This window comes from Telopea speciosissima, chromosome 1, assembly GCF_018873765.1.
Source record: "Telopea speciosissima isolate NSW1024214 ecotype Mountain lineage chromosome 1, Tspe_v1, whole genome shotgun sequence".
Taxonomy (NCBI): Eukaryota; Viridiplantae; Streptophyta; class Magnoliopsida; order Proteales; family Proteaceae; genus Telopea; species Telopea speciosissima.
In genome coordinates, this window is record NC_057916.1 from 59,855,601 (window position 1) to 59,874,995 (window position 19,395).

Here is a 19,395-nt window from a genome sequence, read left to right on the forward strand (position 1 = left end):
TTTTGGTTGCTTCTTCCGGTTTTGTTTCTGTGTGGGGCTGTGGTGCTATCCACTTATTTGTGGGGCACCACATCTTTGTAGAAGTTCTGTTTTTTTAATAGATGTTTGTATAAGTTCTGATTGCGGCTCCCTAGCAAGCATGGAACCATAATTAGGGATGTAATGGATCACATTCAAATATAACACTATCCGTATCCACATTTGATTAGCTTTTGAACGGATTCGGATAGTTTCTTGTACCGATTTTTCGATTAAGGATTCCCCTAAATGGATACGAACACAAATCAAATACAGATTTTCGACTATCCATTTACATCCCTAGTGGATACTGGGGAGTAGAGTCGCGAGTCTGGAGAGAGCGGCGTTGTAGTCTCAATGTTTGTGTTGAGTGGCGGAGAACTGGAGAAAATGAAAATTCGAGAACTTAAAGGGCTCAATCTACTACTCCACGAGGGTTGATGTTGAAGTGTCATCTGTAATTACATACATGTCATCATGAATCAATTTTTTTTTCCATTTAATTTCTATTTTAATTACTTGTAATATACCGTGAATTGACAAGGGAATTTTATTATTATAAAATATCATTTATAAAGACAATTATTTAATCAGATTTTTATAATCAGACCTTATTGGATTGGATAATATCTGGTCTGAAATTGAAATATCTGTATTAGCATCCAATTAGCTTTCGAATGGATTCAGATAGTTTCTGGAAGCTGATTTTTTCAAATACGGATTCCCCTAAACGGGTACAAACACAAATCGACGGATGGTGACGAAAATGAATGATGGATATGATGGTGATGATGATCGTTGGATAGGTGCAGCTCAGAGTCCCACTGGTTGCCAACCGTCAGAGTCCCACTGAGGTCACGATCGAAGGAGTCCCACCTTGATCCCGTTTGAGTCACAAACCTTCTTGCATCTCATAAGGAAAAACTCTCACAAAAGTAGTAGTCATATTTCAGATTTTCTTGGATTTTTTTTGTATTTTTGGATGATTGAGAGCTCACCCATGATTTCAATTTATAGATGAAGGAGGCTGAACCTTAATTGATTACATCCTAGTCAGCATTTGCAATTCCCAAACAAAGGGAAGAATTCCAAAGGCTGGATACATGAACAACTAAAACATTAAGTGGTCTTTTGGAATTCCCAAAGCATGGGGGGAGGCTTCCAAAGACAATAACTACTTAGCTAGGAAAACTAAAAGACTAATCAAGACTACCTAGGAAAGTAAAACCTACTACATTAATTAACCTAGGAATGAAAATAAGTTACTGCTAAGCCTAATCCCATATGCCTTCCTTGTACCCACATTTTAGGTCCATTAAAGTGGCTCCTTACAAAGAAAACACATGGAATCAAAGGCCCAATGCATATATAACCCCACCCAAGGCCTATTTCCAATAAAATATGCCCCTTATGTGACTTATCTGCATCAGTGGGGATAAAGTTAGTACATGGGATTAGTAGTTAAGTGTTTGAGTTAGATTAGGTCCTTAGGATACTTAATAGTTAGGTATAGTTTTTTTTTTTAAGTTATTTACTTTATTGAGTATGTTAGACTGATTAGGAGTCCTTTTATGAGTCAATTTAGGTGGTCTTTATATATGTAATACAACCCCATCAATTAGAAATGATTTTGGTAAAGAATAAGAGTTTTGGGGCTGTTGAGCAGTATACGGGATTGGTATCCCATACCTGATTTCTTTTGTTCTCTTCTCTATTCTTCCTCCCAAGTAGATCAATCTCATCTCTTTTCCCTTCCCTTCCATCGATCTGATTTTTTCCTTGAAGAATGCAGTTGCTTCCTTTATCTCAGATCTGATCACAGATTTGATCATTGGACCTACTTGCATCTAAGATACATAATCTAGATTTTCAGATTGCATTAATAATATTATTTAGGGTAGTTATCCATGTAACAATGGAAAGTGATGTTCCCGAAAATCACAAGACAAATCTGAGCCGTCTATTTTTACATTTTTTTAATCTAAACCATTCATTCCTACTCAGAGTTGGGAGAGTTCACAGTAATGTCTAGAGTATTGGAACACATGCATGGTCATATCATCTGTCCTGTCCACGTGGCAGAATGGATGCTTTGTGACATTTGGAAAAATAACAGACCTATGTGGTAGTAATAATTCGCCTATTATTTATTGTTTATTTATGGTGCACAATGATTAAAAACACTACTTTTGCATGTATCATAATTCATAAGCGTATCCATGTGTATCAAAGTGTATTTAGTCTCTCCATATGTCTCTAAGACATTTCTTAAAACTAGCTTACCGATATGCTACCCGACATTGATACTTGACACTTTAGTCAAAAACCTTGTTTTTTTTGCTTTCTCTTATCATACTTCTTGTTCCAACAGGCATGTAAAATGGAAAAGCCCTTCCTGTACATGTTGTTACAATGAGTTCCTTCCCTGAACTTTATTTATCACAACTTCTAGTTCTAGGCCTTATCCTTCATATCATGCTGCCATTCTTTTATCTTTGTTGGTGGACTTGCTACCTCACCTGTGAGTTTAGCATCCACTGTCTCCCCTTTCTACCGTATCCCTGTTTTAATAGTGTTGAATTCCATGAATACTGGCTTGAGTCAGAGTGACTACAGCCATCCTTTATTTATGATATGTGAAAGAACATTCTGGAATAGGTACAAGGACAATATTACCCCTATGACAATTTTATCCTTGAACCCGTATTACAACACTCCCCCTCAAGTTGGTGCATACATATCAAACATGCCCAGCTTGCTAACAATAGGAAAAATAACTTACTACTGATCCCTTCGGTAAGGATATCAGCCAGCTGTTCACTAGATTGGATAAACGGAATACAAACTGTTCCCTGTTCCAATTTCTCTTTGATGAAATGCGGTCAATCTCATCAGGTTTGGTACGATCATGTTGGACCGGGTTGTGAGCAATGCTGATTGCTGACTTGTTGTCACAGTAGAGCCACATTGGAAGATCAACATTCATCTCCAAGTCTTGAAGAAGCCCCTTGAGCCAGAGAAGTTCACGAATACCCTGTGTCCATAGTTCAAAATCTCGCGAAATCTCGAGATTTCGAGAATTTCGACCCCCTCGAAACGAAATGACCCCTCGAATAAAAAAAATACTAAATTTCGATCGAAATTCTCGAGATTTCGAGACATTTTCAAAATCTCGAGAAAATGCTTTATATAAAATACCATGTTTCGATAGTCTCGGTCGAAATTCGAGACTGAGAAACAGAGCATTTTTCCTCTTTTGCTTGGTTTTTGAAGGTTTTTGCTTATTTCTTCTTCAATCTTCCACTTCCCACTTGAATCCTTGCCACATCTACGCCGGAATCACTTGGAGAACAAACTTCTTAGCACATCTGTGAAGCCTTTCCACTATTTCAGGTAAAACCATATTCTCAAAATTGATTTTTTTTAGGGAAATGCTTGATCAACATGTTTGTTTGTGATGAAATAAATAAATGTTAGACACCAGAAGCCGATCTATGACTTCATGGTGTCGAAATTTTTTTTTGGTATATATATTATTTATTTATTTTTCTACTTCAAAAATTGGATTTATTTACAACAAAAATAAAAAAATAATAGGGGTTATGTATATTGTATGGTGATGAATTAAATATATGTTAGACACCATTGGCCGATCTATGGCCTCATGGTGTCAAAAATATTTTTCTGCCAATAATTAATTATTTTAATTTTTGAAAATTATAAAAAATATTTAAAAAATTCAAAAAAATAGCAAAAAATAAGAAATAATATGAGGTTTTTGTTTTAAAATTACTGAAAAATATAAAAGTAAATTGTACATACTTCTTATTTGCTGCCCATTTACATATCTTTTCGATTTTGTTGTGCTAGGCCAATATTTATTTGAAAAATATTTTTAAAAAATATTTTTAAATATGAGGGTTAGGGGAAAAATACTAAATAGTTATATACTTATATACTTGTATTAGTGCTCTTAAATGTTAATTCTTAAACATTTAAAATTTTAAACTAAAAGAATTGATGTGCTTCAGTGATTAATGAATTGTCTTTTATTCATGCAACAGTAAACTAGTCTGATTATGACGAACCGTGGTAAACGACAGAGCTAAAGACAAGAGGGGCAGAGGCAGCCGGCCCAGACCCAGGAGGAGGGGAGCACACCCAGGCGCACTAGGGGTGACATTGTATGGTTGCATGGCACTCCAATTGATGGGGATAAAAGAAAATCCCAATGCAACTATTGTCACATGCAGTTTTTGGGAGGTGGTGCCACTAGACTCAAACAACATCTAGCTGGGAATTCTCCTGAAGTGGTCGCATGCCATATGGTCCCTGTGGAGGTATCTAGGGTTGTCATTGATTACATGAAGGGAGGGAGTAAGAGGGAGGCTCAGAGGGAGAAGGCAAAAGTAGATCTTGAGGAAGCAGTGAGGTGTACAGCGGGAGGCCAATCAAGCCATCGTGATGATGATGATGATGACAGTGATGATGTCTATGTTCCTGATGATATAGAGACTGAGCAAGAGGCTAGGGATTGGAGACGAGCATAGATGATGAGCAGAGCCAGTTATCATGAGGATCAGGAGAGAGTCGAGAGACAGAGAGTAGGTGGTAGTGGAGGAGCTAGTACCTCTAGAGCTGGTGCTAGTGGTAGTGGAGGAGCAGGTACAAGTGGAGGAGGTGGGTTGCCTAATCCCTTTAGGAGATCACAGAGTACGAGGGCAGCTCCCCCTCCGCCTCCACCACCACAAGATGACCCAGCACTTCATCAAGCACCTGGTGTTTATAGAAAGAAAGGCAACAAACAACCAAAAATCAAGGGAGCATGGAAAAATCTGAAGGGGATGGTGAAGGAATCTATAGCTAAGTGGATGTTATACCATACCATCCCAGCAAACACAGCACAAGGCCCCTTTTATCAGACTATGATAGATTCCATTGCTGAGGCTGGCCCAGGGTATAAGGGGCCCACCCCATATGAGATTATGAATGTGTATTTGTCCCAACAGAAGAGAGAGCTTGAAGACTACATCAATGAAATGAGGGGGCTGTGGGAGAACTATGGGGTGACCATAATGTGTGATGGTTGGACTGGTCCTACAAGAAAGTCCATCATCAACTTTATGGTGTATTGTGATGGGAGGACAGTTTTTCTGAAGTCTGTTGATGCATCCAAGGAGAAAAATGATGCAAAGTATATCTACAAATTCTTGAAGGAAGTGGTAGAAGATGTAGGAGTGGGAACGTTGTCCAAATTGTAACGGACAACGGAAGCAACTACAAGTGCGGTGAGAGGTTGATGCAAAACAATAAGTACCGGTTGTTTTGGACTCCATGTGCTGCCCATTGTATAGACCTCATGTTGAAGGACATGGGAAAGATCAAATTGGTACAACATGTCGTGGAAAAGGCAAGGCAAATGACCAACTTTGTCTACAACCATGGGTTTGCACTAAACCTCTTGAGGGAGAAGTATGGGGGTGACTTAGTGAGGCCAGGCATAACTAGATTCGCCACCAACTACATTGCACTCAAGAGTATAGAAACCAAGAAGTCTGGACTGAGATCAATGTTTGCTTCTGAAGACTGGTTCAACTGGAATGGGTCCAATACCCATGGTGGTAGGGAAGCACAAGCTGCAATTTCATCAGATGACTTTTGGTCTAAGTTGCATAAAGTGGTACAACTTCTGGACCCAGTGGTCAAGGTTTTGCATATAGTTGATTCTACTATCAAGGGACCAACCATGCCACATCTATATGCTGCCATAGACTTGATGAATGAAGGTGCTTACAATGCAAATCCACAAGGTAGCAAACACTTTCTCAAAATTATCAAGGAGCGCTGGGAAAATCAACTTATGCATCCACTGCATAAGGCTGGTGAGTGTACACTCTTTGTTTTTTATGCAATTACATCTTTTAAAGTTAATTTGAAGGATATATTACTAACTAGTGAATATGTAATGTCAATTTCAGCATATTATTTGAACCCCAAGTACCAATACAGTCATAGGCTTGGGTTGAATAATAGTCTTATTGACGCAGTCAAAGAAGTAGTTTCCAAGTTGGAGCCGAATAGTAAATTACAGGCGATATGCAACAATGAGGTGAGTCTTATAAGTTATAATTCATTTGGAATTACTCAATTCAATACTAAATAGTAATAAGTCGTTACTAATTTTAAATATTTTTCAAATGATTATAGTTGAAGACTTTTAGGGATGCATTAGGAAGTTTTGGAACCGAAGCTGCACAGCAAGGCCGGACACGCGGTGATGCCGGTACTCATTAGTCATTACTCAATTCAATATCTTATTCTTTTGAAATGAAGGTGACATGTTTCTTTTGTTGAAATGCAGCTGAATGGTGGGTGTTGTATGGGGGTTCGGCAAACAATTTAAGAAAAATAGCAATCAAGGTTCTCTCCCAGACATGTTCAGCATCTGGCTGTGAACGGAATTGGAGTACATTTTCTCTCATCCACTCTAAGAGGAGAAATAGATTGGGTTCTGAACGTCTCTTTGACTTAGTGTATGTGCATTATAATTTGAGGTTGAAGATGCAACACATACGCATGGGACAAGAGGGTATCAGGGAAAATATCGATCTCGCCGACATTTTCCAGGTGGAGTCAGATGATGAAGATCCTATTGTTGATTGGGTGAGGGATAGAGGTGAGCCAGTGTTAGATCAGCCTGTAGGTAGACCTGACCCCATGATAGCTGAACACATACAAGCTGATGTGGATGACTTCATGGCTGCAGAGGGTGAGGTACATGCACGGGACGCGTCACCCATACCGTTCCAGCTCTACTGGTGGTGTTGATGAGGAGGATGAAGATTGGTCTATGTCATCTGGTGGAGATGGTGGTGGTGGAGATGGTGATGGTGGAGATGGTGATGATGGAGGTGATGATGAAGGTAATGATGGACGTGATGATGATGGTGATGGTGGTCAAGCATATGAGGGAACTCGAGTCCCGTTTGTGGTACAAGAGCGAAGAAGAGGCAATCCATGCCCCCACCGGCCCCACACCACCCACACGGCCCACATCGTCCACCTCGACCTACTCGAGAAAGCGTGCGATCCCCGTCCTCGGTGGTCATGGTAGTGGTACTAGTAGGCAGGCTGAACTTATGGACATTGATGCCCTATCTGGCTCTGTTGGTGGACTGAGTATTGGCGATAGAGACAGTAGATCGAGTGGGCATTTCCGTGCCCCATCTTTTCATGTAGACAGCAGTCCATCTCCAGCACAATCAGAGCATGGTTCATCTCATTCACATCCATGTGGCGAAGGGCATTTTGGGCAGTACCCTTGGGGGCAGCAGCCTATATCTTCTCCATCCATTCCCAGTTTTGAGTATGACTCCCACTCATAAGGATATAGTGGATAGTCTTTTGTGCATGACTTCTTTTCCTATACTGGCTACCCAACCCACCAGCCGCAGCCGTACAACCCGTACATGCTCCCAGAGCCGTCATATGACTCATATCATAGTGGATCAGTGGGTAGTACTTCTTCACAGTTTGGTGACCTATATCCTAGGATAGGTTACCTTCAGCATGTTGATGATGCAGTTTACATGGCCACTATGGATGACTACACTCGCTTCTTCTCCCAGACTATGACGTGGCATGCATTTGTCCTACAGTCGGAGAGCAATACACGTCGGCTCCAGCCGACCATGAGTGGGGTTGATCCTGGACGGTGGAGTAGTTATTATTAGCAAATTTGTAAACATTTGAGATGAATGATGACTAGTTGACTACTTGACTTGTAGCCTTGTAGGGGACAATTGGGGATATTGACATATTGTGATTTGGAATGTTTGATATCATCTTCTTAAATCTTAACTCTTAAGTTGTTATTTGTTAACTTGTTATTGACTTGATGTCTTATGTACTTAATATTATGATTTATGACTTAACTTATGAGTCATTATGTTTCCAACTTAGTTCCAAGTCAATTTACTTGTTTAATGTACAATGTGTATGTGTAAATGTGTAATTAACTAAGTTATACACTTATACATTAGGGTTCGACCGTACGTTGCCAATCAATGGTGCACATCCAAAACACCATTTTGGGTGACTATTTTTGCAATTTGAACATTTAAATGTGTTTATATAGCCTAAAATAGGGTTTCCATGAAGTTTCAGGCCTTAACTTGGCCTAAAACCCACCGAAATGACCTATCGAAACATACCAGAAAAAATACAATATTTCGACTGAAATATCCGAAATTTCGAATATTTCGGTCAGCTCGAAATACCGAAACGAAACGAGTTCTCGAACTATGCCTGTGTCATAGCTCGAAATTCAGCTTCAGCACTAGATCGAGCTACAACAGCTTGTTTTTTGCTTCTCCAAGTAGTAAGGTTCCCTCGAACAAATGTGCAATATCCGGATGTGGACTTCCTATCATCAGGACTGCCAGCCTAATCTGCATCAATGTATGCTTCTATCCGGAGATGGCTAAGTGAAGAATACAAGACTCCCTTTCCAGGAGAGGACTTGAGGTAACGGAGTATTCTGTATGCTGCTTTAAGTCTTGCTAAGGAAAAAATTTCTAATTCCCATATCCCTAGAATATTTTTGGCTCTGATGTCATGTTGAATTCCGTGAATATTGGCTTGAGTCAAAGTGACTACAACCATCCTTTATTTATAATATGTGAAAGAACATTCTGGAATAGGTACAAGGACAATATTACCCCTATGACAATATTACCCTTGAACCCATATTACAACAAATAGAAAGATAGAAGAAGACCAAAGTCAATATTTACAATTAACCCCTATTCTTTTATATTACACAAAAGCCCTTTCATTATAAACTTATTTGTCTTATAACCAACCTCATTGAAATTCCAGATTTGCCCTTTTCTTTTAAACTTATTTGCCCATCTGTCCTAAAGTCCTCTTTTCCTACCAAAAGAGTCTTGAATTGTGCTTTGAAGTTACATAACTGCTACTTATTATCTTATTTGAGTTTATTTTGCTTGGGTAGGCCCATAGCGACCCAAATTTAAGTTTTTTGAATTTGGGATTGCATCATTGTCTGGTTTATATCTTTAGGACCATTCTAGTGTGGTTTTGTGGGTCAAAGCTCCCAAGTATACCATTGGGTACAACAAGACCTTTGTTACATGTCCCATCACTCCCATGCAAGTATCTCTTTTTCTTTGTAAAATTTAAAAAAATAAAGGCATGCGTGGTGTGGAGTCTAGAGTTACCATGGTCTGGGAGTGGAGCCATTGAGTTTTCTCATTCATGTTCACCAGAGGCTGACGAGAAAATGGTTCATGAATTAAGTTAATCGAATAATTCGTTACGCTTATCCATTATCTGTTGTTGTTTAATAGCGAGAGAGCTCTCACTTCACCTTCCGACTTCTCTCCTTGTTAATCCATGCCTTTGCGGTGAAACCAGCTTTGTATGTACTGAGGAGAATTCCCCTTGTTCTTAGACGTACCTATCCTGATTGGGAACGAATAAGAAATGGACGATAATAAAAGTTGGTTTAATTACGGAAACCAGTCCTCGGATAACACACAGTGTCAGTAGTTTTTCCAAAATCTCTCACACAGATAACTTCATTCCACTTATAAATAGCATGTACAAGATTCAGTTACAAAGAAATAGGCAATAAACAGCCATGTCTAAGTTCTAACAAATGATTACTCCTACCAATCGACCCAAAGATAACTACTTCCTATAGATTAGGTCAACCAAGTGTCACCTTCTAACGTAACTCTGGACTCCACACCATGCATGCCGTTATTTTTTAAAAATTTTACAAAGAGAAAAAGAGATAGTTTCATGGGACACTTAACAGCTCCCCCCCCCCCCCTTAGAGTTTGGTTTTGTCCCCAAGACCATAATCTGGAACTGCTTCTTAATCCATGATCTATAATGACGTCACCATGTTCTTCTTCCTCCTTAAACCAAGCCTCAATCAGAAACAATTTATTGCAACGGTTTCCAGGGTTACCTTTCATTGCAATTGGAACATAGCACCTCTACGCGCTGCTCCTTCAATTTTACTGGAGACATCCTTCTAATTGGAAGACTTGAATGACTGTGGATTCTCCTTATTAGTTGAGGTGTTTTCCTTAAAAGTCCAAAAGCATTGCTTGACTTTGGGACAAATTGCGAGCTTCATAAATTGGGCTAGGCCAAAGCAGCTGTAAAGAAGTAGGACGACTTGCTAGTACATCTGCCTTGATAGTGTCCTATAACCCGCAAATAAACCAATTAACTTGGTGGTTTGGAGGAAAGTACACAATTTTCGTAAATAATTTCTCAACTTGGGTCTGATACTCTTGTATAGACCCAACTTGCTACAACTTAGTTAACTCCCTAGAGATATCCTGGAATTAGGTGGGACCGTACCTAACATGCTAGCTATCACGGAATACTTGCCAAGTCACCTTACCGCCTTCTTGTATAAAATAATTAGTATCATAGCTGGGTGTCTCCCTCCAAATGGAAGGATGCAAGAACAACACGTTCTTCTTCCAGAGTTTGATGGAATTGAAAGAATTGTTCCACCCTACAAATCCAAATTATTGTATGTTCAGCGAAGAAAATCAAGTTTGGGCGAGCTTGGGTGTGAAGGATTACTGTGATCCTATTTGACGGGTCCCATTGCAGTTGCTAGGTCGTATACCATGATCCGAGAGTGGAGCCATTGAGTTCTCTCTTTCTTCACGTTCATCGGAGGCCAACAAGAAAATTGTTCGTGAATTAAACTTACCAAATAGTTCGTTAAGCTTGTCCATTATCTATTGTTGTCTAGTAGTCTAGTAGCGAGAGAGAGCTCACATCACCTTTCAACTTCTCCACTCGTTGCTAGATGCCATTGCTCTGATACCACCTTGGTACGTATTGGGTAGAATTCCTCTTGTTCTTATATGTACCCATCCTGATTGGGAACAAATTGATCAAAGAAGAATGATAATAGAAGTTGGTTTAATTGAGGAACCCAGACCTCGGATAACACAAGTGTCAGTGGTATTTCCAAAATCCCCACAGATAACTTCATTCTACTTAAATAACAGTTACAAGATTCAAAAATAGAGAAATGGGCAATGAACAACTACTTCTAACAACCCATAACTGTTGATAACTAATAAACCCATAACTCCTACCAATCGACCCACAGATAACTAATCCCTATAGCCTAGATCAACCAAGAGTTGCCTTCTAACAAAACTCTAGACTCCACACTATGCATGCCTTTATTTCTTAGAAATGGCATGGATCAACGAGTGGAGAAGTTGTAAGGTGATGTGAGCTCTCTTGCTACTGGACAACAACAAATAATGGAAAAGTTTATTGAACTATTCGATAAGCTTAATTAATGAACCATCTTCCTATTGGCCTCTAGTGAATGTGAAGAAAGAGAGAATTCAATGGCTCTACTACCGGACTATGGTGTACGACCTAGCAATCGTAATGGGACCCGTCAGACATGATCACAACAATCCTTCACAGTCAAGCGCATCAAACTTGATTTTCCTTGCTTTTTTAATGGAGAAGAACATACAACAAGTTGGATTTGTAGGGTGGAACAATTCTTTCAATTCCATCAAACACCGAAAGAACACGTGGCTCTTGCATCCTTCCATTTGGAGGGAGTCTCCCAGCTATGGTACTAATTATTTAAACAAGAAGGTGGCGAGGTGACTTGGTAAGTTTTCTGTGATGGCTAGTATGCTAGGTACGGTTCCACCTAATTCCAGGATTTCTTTGGGGAGTTAACTAAGTTGCAGTAAGTTGGGTCTATACAAGAGTGCCAAACCCAAGTTGAGAAATTATTTACGGAGATTTGGTACCTTCCTCCAAACCGCCAAGTTAATTGTTTTATTTGCTGATTAAAGGACTCTATCAAGGTAGATGTATTAGCAGGTCGTCCTACTTCTTTATCAGTTGCTTCGGCCTAGCCCAATTTATGAAGTTCGCAATTGGTCCCAGAGTCGAGCAATGCTTTTGGACTTTTTAAGGAAAATAAGTAACAAGGAAGAATCCACAATCATTCAACTCTTCCAGTTAGAAGGATGTCTCTAGTAGAATTGCAGGAGCGACGCGCAGCGTTGCTATTTTTAAGTGCAATGAAAGGTAACCTTGGACACTATTGCAATAAATTGTTTGTGATTGAGGCTTGCTTTGAGGAAGAGGAAGAACACGGTGACATTGTTATGGATCATGAATGAAGAAGCCGCTCCAGATTATGGTCTCAAGGACAAGACCAAACTCTAAAGGGGAAGTTGTTATGTGTCCCATGTAACTATCTCCTTTTCTCTTTGTAAAGTTTTTAAAAGAATAAAGGCATGTGTGTTGGTGTCTGGTTTCCTCAATTAAACCAACTTTTATTGTCGTCCATGTCTTATCCGTTCCCAATCAAGATAGGTACGTTTAAGAACAAGAGGAATTCTCCTCAGTATGAACCACTGTGTGGGGGATTTTGGAGAACTACCAAAATTTTGTGTTATCCAAGGTCTGGTTTCCTCAATTAAACCAACTTTTATTATCGTCTATTTCTTATCCGTTCCCAATGAAGATAGGTACGTCTAAGAAGAAGAGGAATTCTCCTCAATATGTACCAGTTTTTCTCTTGTTATTTTTTTATTTGTTCAGATAAATTACAACTACATCTGCTTGGGAGCACAAAGATGATTATTATTGGCTACTCTTGGGATGGGGGTGGGATATCAACCAAGAAGGGGAAAAGAAAACACAGAATATACAAATTGCTACCTTAGGACTGAAGACTTCTGGAAAGAAACAGTGATTTCCATTCTCTGACATTTTTACTCTTAATTCTGCTGCTGGTCTTCGGAAATTCTGAACTTCGTCCTTATCTGTTCTGAACATCCCAAAAGTATTGTCATCCCCCACATATTTGCTGTGTTAAAAACCAATTTATGGTTCTAGCTAACCATCACCACAAAGCTGTCATTTTGAACTCCTAACTCCTAAGATGCCTCAGTGAAAAGGAACTAGAAGAAGCATGATCTATGCTTGAGAGAAAACAGGCAGCTGTCGTGGGGTTGTTGGCTAGACTTTGATGCTCTCAAAATGTGCTTGCATTTCTGTGAAGGCCTGAAAGAAACATAGTATCTTGGACGTTTATGCTGTGTGGGCATAGTATCTTGGACGTTTATGCTGTGTGGGCATTAATACAGTCTGGAAGAATCACTGATGCAAGAAAATTGTTAGAAAAGGTTGTCACATGGAATTCAATGATTCTGGGTTTGATCAGGAATGGTGATCTAGTGGAAGCTCGAAAAATGTTTGACCTGATGCCTGTAAAGAGTCAGGTTTCTTGGAATGTGATAATTGTGGTTATGCAGAGAACTGTAGAATGGAAGATGGGAGAGTTCTGTTTGATGCAATGCAGATCATAATGTTGTAACTTGGACTAATTTAATTGCTGGTTATTGTAGAGCTGGTGATCTAGATGAGGGCTATTGCATGTGATAGTTGTGGTTGTGCAAAGAACTGTAGAATGGAAGATGGGAGAGTTCTGTTTGATGCAATGCAGATCATAATGTTGTAACTTGGACTAATTTAATTGCTGGTTATTGTAGAGCCATAGTTGTCAAGGCGGCAACGCGACCCAAGGCGGTGGAGAGGTGCCTAAGCTCTTAGGCGACAAGGCGCCCACTTAGGTGTCACCTAGGCGACCAAGGCGCTCTCAAGTGTTAATTTTTATTTTCCCCCTTTTCTAACATTATTTAGTGTGGTACAATATTTTAGTATGCTACAATATATACCTTATATCATAAAAAATCAACATTAAGTCTCCTCAAGTCATAAAAAATCAACATTAAGTCACATCAAGTCATCAAAAATCAATATTAAGCCACATCAAGTCATCAAAAATCAATATTAAGCCACATCAAGTCATCAAAAATCAGCATAGAACTAGAAGACAGAAGAACTGAAGAAGCAAGCTATTGGAAGTTTGAAACAATCAAAACATACATTTGGTTTATGCTGTTCTTAGACAATATGATCTTATCTATAAGTAATTAAATTGCTCTCGATTTAGAGAGATGTTCTTGTTCTCTAAGAAGTTTGACTACTCAAATGATTTTATTTTTACATGAGACTTTTTGTATTAGTTAGAGCACAAAACCAATTTTCTAACAAATCCAAAATTGCTTAAATCTGATTTATATTGAAGAGTTATGCTCCGGTCAAACCTTATTTGGTCTACGCGAATGCTGTCAAAATCGCTCTGAATGAAAATATTTTTTATATATCAAAACAAATGAATATTTTACCGCACTTTTGGTTTTTAGCAATGTTTTGCCATATTAAGATTTATAGAATTTTTAGATTTAAGAAAAACCCCAGCATTTGAAAGTTGAAAATTTCGCCTACCGCAAAAAATCCAGTTTTTGTTCTTGAATTGGGGTCCTTTTGGAATTTTATTTTTTTAACTATTTTTATTTGATTCAAATAGGGGGTATTTGCTTATAAAAAAGGGGTATTTGCTTATTTATGAATAATATCTTAAGTAAATGAAATTACAAATAAAAAAACATTTACTTAAATGATATTTGGCATAAATAAGGGCCAATACCGGGTTCGATACCAATAAAAGCTAGTGCAAGGCACTCTGCAATAAGGCGGGTGTCGTTTAGGCCCCAAAAAAACCGCCTGGATGCCTAAGCGACGGCGCCTAGGCGACGCCTTGACAACTATGTGTAGAGCTAGTGATCTAGATGAGGGCTATTGCATGTTTCAGAGTGCCTAGTAGGAATGTTGTCTCTTGGACACCCATGATAGGTGGGTTTGCTTGGAATGGTTTCTAGAGGGGGCATTGTTGCTTTTCCATGAAATGAGAAGTTTCGAAGACATGAAACCTAATGAAGAGACGTGCATTGTACTGGTCTATGCACGTGCAGGTGGGGGTTTTCCTTGACTTGGTAAGTAGGGTCATGCTCATCTAATTTTAAATGGTTGGGACTATGATCATAGAACTAAATCTCGCGATATCTCGGTTTTTCCAAGGCTCGAACGAGATGGCATCCGAAACATAAAACTACAATAACTAGAGTTGAGTTCTCGGCGAGATCTCAACCCAAACTCGTTTATATGAGTGCCAGATCTCGAGATTTCAATGAGATCTCAGTGGGAAGTCTTGGTATACAGACACCTATCTATGCAAAAATTGGTATACAGATACTTATTTGTGCCTAATATCATTTAAGTAATCACTTAAGATATTATTCATAAATAAGAAAATATTCCCCTATTTGAACCCAATAAAAATAGTTAAAAAATAAAATTCCAAAAGGAAAAAAAGTCAACCCCCCAGTTCAAGAACAAAAACTGAATTTTCGACAGTAGGTGCAATTTTCAACTTTCTAATGATGGGGTTTTTCTCAAATCTAAAAATTTCATAAATCTTAATATGGTAAAACATTGCTAAAAACCAAAAGTGCGGTAAAATATTCATTTGTTTTGATGTCCAAAAAGCTTTCCAACAAGTCCAAGATTGCTTAAATCTGATTTATATTGAAGGAGTTATGTACCGGTCAAACTTAATTTGGTATGCTCGAATGCTGTCAAAATCACCCTAAATGAAAATATTTTTTTGGACATCAAAACAAATGAATATTTTACTACACTTTTGGTTTTTAGCAATGTTTTACCATATTAAGATTTATGGAATTTTTAGATTTGAGAAAAACCCCAACATTAGAAAGTTGAAAATTGCACCTACCATCGAAAATCCAGTTTTTGTTCTTGAACTGGGGGGTTGACTTGTTTTCCTTTTGGAATTTTATTTTTTAACTATTTTTATTGGATTCAAATAGGAGGGTATTTGCTTATTTATGAATAATATCTTAAGTAAATGTTTCATTTACTTAAATGATATTAGGTATAAATAAGTGTCTGTCCTGGTTTCTGGTATAAGTGTCTGTCCTAGTTTCCCACCAAGTGAAACTTCTATTTGTACTTTGTTTATGCAAAATCTAATAGTGCCAATGTGTTTAAATGGCCTAAAATAGGCTGAGTACCAAGTTTCAGACCCAAACTAGGTCTAAAACCCACCGAAACCAGGTTTCGAGTTGAAAAAAAAAAATGCACCAACTCGACCAAGATCTCGAGATATCTCGAGACAACTCGGTTTTTCCCAAGGTCGAAACCTGGTTGAGTTCCGAGTTTTAGTTCCTTGACTGTGATGACTATGATGGATAATTATCGAAGGGCTTAATTCACATGTACTCTGGGTTTGTTATGATGGATTATGCAGACTATATTTTCTCCAAGAACTGGAACATTTCTATTCATTCTATGATTAATGGTTATGTTTGCATTGGAGAATTGCGGAGAGCCCAACACTAATTTGACACCATGCCTATTCAAGATGAGATATCATGGGCTTCTATGATCTCTGGGTATTTTAATGCTGGCAATGTATCAGAGGCCTTTAACAGAATGCCCAAGAGAGACGCCATTGCATAGTAATGATAGCAGGGCACATACAAAACGAACCCTTTGATGAGGCCACCTACCTGTCCACAGAAATGCTTGTCAAGGGGGTGACACCTTTAGATTCTACATAATACTCTCTCTTGGAGCAGCTGATGCAATGGCTTATCTTGATCAGGGAAAGCGGTTCCAAGGCATAGTCATGAAAACACAATATAAGCTGAGCACAATACATGACATTTTAGTTTTTAAATTGCAGTATATGCAAAATATGGAGAGATTGATAGTGGACATCATATACTCTGACAAGATGTTCCGTGATATTGTTTCTTGGAATACCATGGTTCTGGAGATTTTTCATCATGGGCAAGCTGACAAGGCTCTGAAGCTGTTTAAAGCAATGCGAGACTCAGGGTCATGGCCGAACTCTGTTACATTCTTGCGTGTTCAATCAGCTTGTAGCCATGCTGGCATGGTTGATTGAGGTTGGGAACTCTATGATCGATGAGTAAGGATTAGTCAATTCATCAAGGGTTGAATCTCTTTTTATTTGGAAAAGGCCATATCAATAATTATTATCTTATGGACAATTCCTCACTATCTTATTCATTCGCAACAATATATTTTCTTTGTGCATCGGTAAAAGAAAAATGCTTTTTTGGAGAGATACTATTTCACTAATCGAGTCACAGGTATCTAACATATTCATCATACCTAACGATTTTCCAGACTGGTAGTGAAACGTATTGTTAAAGTCGTGGCTGGCTATATGTAACCACGATAGAGGGAGTCCCTCTATTGTGGGATTACTGCCTACTTTTTCTTCTTTCTTTCCTTTTATTTTATTTGGTTTCCTAGTTATGTTATGATATGTTTTCGAGGTTCTAGGAGTTTGTTCTCTTTCTTTCTTCTTTTCCTTTCGGAGAGGGGGAGACTGCCGTCGGTTCTTAGTCTCTCTGGCAGTCTCCTCACTTGGTTCTCTTCTGTTGCTGGTTCTATTCTCTGATTTCGTTACACATATAACTTGTACAAATCTTTTCTTTTCCAATCAGATTATCTTTCCTTTTCCAATCCGATCTGATCCACTGTGTTTGTATGATTGATCTTCTGGGTCGAGCAGGTAAAGTTGAGGAACCAGATGATCTGTTTTTTTAATCTGCCTTTTGAGCCAGGTCTAGAAGTTTGGGTGACATGCTAGATATATGTGGGCTTGGCAAGATTGATGCAGCAGTTGCTAGACATGCATCTGAATGTGTGCTTGAGCTTGTCCCATGTAATGCCCTGGCCCATCTATTGCTGCAACATATATGCAGTTATTGGATGGCAAGGTGAAGAGGGAAGCTGAGAATAGATATGGAAATAAAGGGAATAAGGAAAGTTCCTGGGTGCAGTTGGATACTGGTGAGGAGAAAAGTTCATGTTTGCCTGTCTGGGCGCAAATCACACGCACAGGCTGATGAAATGCTTTCTCTTGGCTGGGGATTGTTGGAGAGTAAGTTTAGTTGGAGGGAAAATTGAAGGGGTGTTCAGTGACAAACTGATAATTGTAGTTTTTCCATTGGTTGATTACTTCTGGGATGAAGGTTGTTAAGTTATTTGCTGTTTGACTGATGCTGCTGTTTCCCAAGATTACCTTTTGCTAAGGAGGGTGCATATCCCCAATTTTTGGGGTTATGGACACTACAAAGATGCATAATTGCCCTCAAGCCCAGGTAAATGCTAGAAACTCATAGTGACCTTGCCAAGAGCAGCATTTTTTGTTTTTATCACTGTTGAAAGTTCTAGGATTTTGGGTTCCTAAGATTTTCTTTTTATTATCAAAGCTAGCTGATCCAATTAAAATTAGGGTGGTAATGGATCAGGTATAATGTCATGAGGGCAGCCTTTTTCTCAATTTCTGTCTGTGTGACACATTTGTTGACACTTAATGTCTCCATGTATTGTTTCTCTAAAAAAAATTGGATGTCTGAAGTTAGAGTTTTTAGGGTGTCCATGTCAGATACCTTTTGCATGTGTCATGGCTCTATGCAGTATGCCTTACTTTGATACTTAAGTAAAAAATACCTCTGTCTGAGGTGAGTATTCTCTCTACTATATACTCATGTGGCATTAATTCATATCTAAAGGCCATTCTCTATCTAATCAAATGCTACTTCCCTTTTTTAATTTTTTTGATTTAGAGTATTTAAGTTACTCTTATTTCAAGATAGTGAAATCAACCATCTCTGGAAAGGATCTATAACAATTAGGAATGTAAGAGATTTAGTTTTTCATGTTAGGCATCGTTTTGTTTCTCTTTCAGAGCAGGATATTCTATTTTTAACTTGTTGATATAGTACAGATAAAGAGTGCCAACTTCTAAAAAGTTACAAATTTAATAAGGAAAATCCATTAATTTTGCATTATAGTTGTAACAGGGCAGAGCCCTAGAACACCAGAACCGAGAGAATGAAAAGGACAATGGAGAAGAGGGACAGGTGAGAGACTGATGATCGAATTGATCAATCCCCTGTCCATAGCTTTATTTGTATGTCAAACTTACAACCAAGAATTCCCATTACAACTAGGGATCATAGAAATAGAAAATAGAAACCTAATGTAACTAGGACTAGAACTAGGACTCAAACTTAGGAATTTAATCTAATTACAAAGACAACAAAAATAGGTATCTTGATTAGTATAAGAATATTCTAATCGAGATACTCATAGCTCGAAATACTTCAACACTCCCCCTCAAGCTGGAGCTTTCAAATCTCCAAAACTCAGCTTGGAACAATTTCTGTGAAAGGCAGGTCCAAACAGAAGTTTGGTAAACATATCACCAAGTTGATTAATAGTGGAAACGAACAGAGTAGAAACTAGCTTCTTCATAACAAGATCATAAACAAAATGAATGTAAATAGCCTGATTATCACA

General features: G+C 38.5%; 1 protein-coding gene across 1 annotated transcript in view; it reads left to right on the top strand.

The window, feature by feature from the left end:
• Window positions 1-19,395, top strand: part of LOC122641474 — a 33,616-nt gene that overhangs the window by 9,915 nt on the left and 4,306 nt on the right. The window lies entirely within an intron of this gene.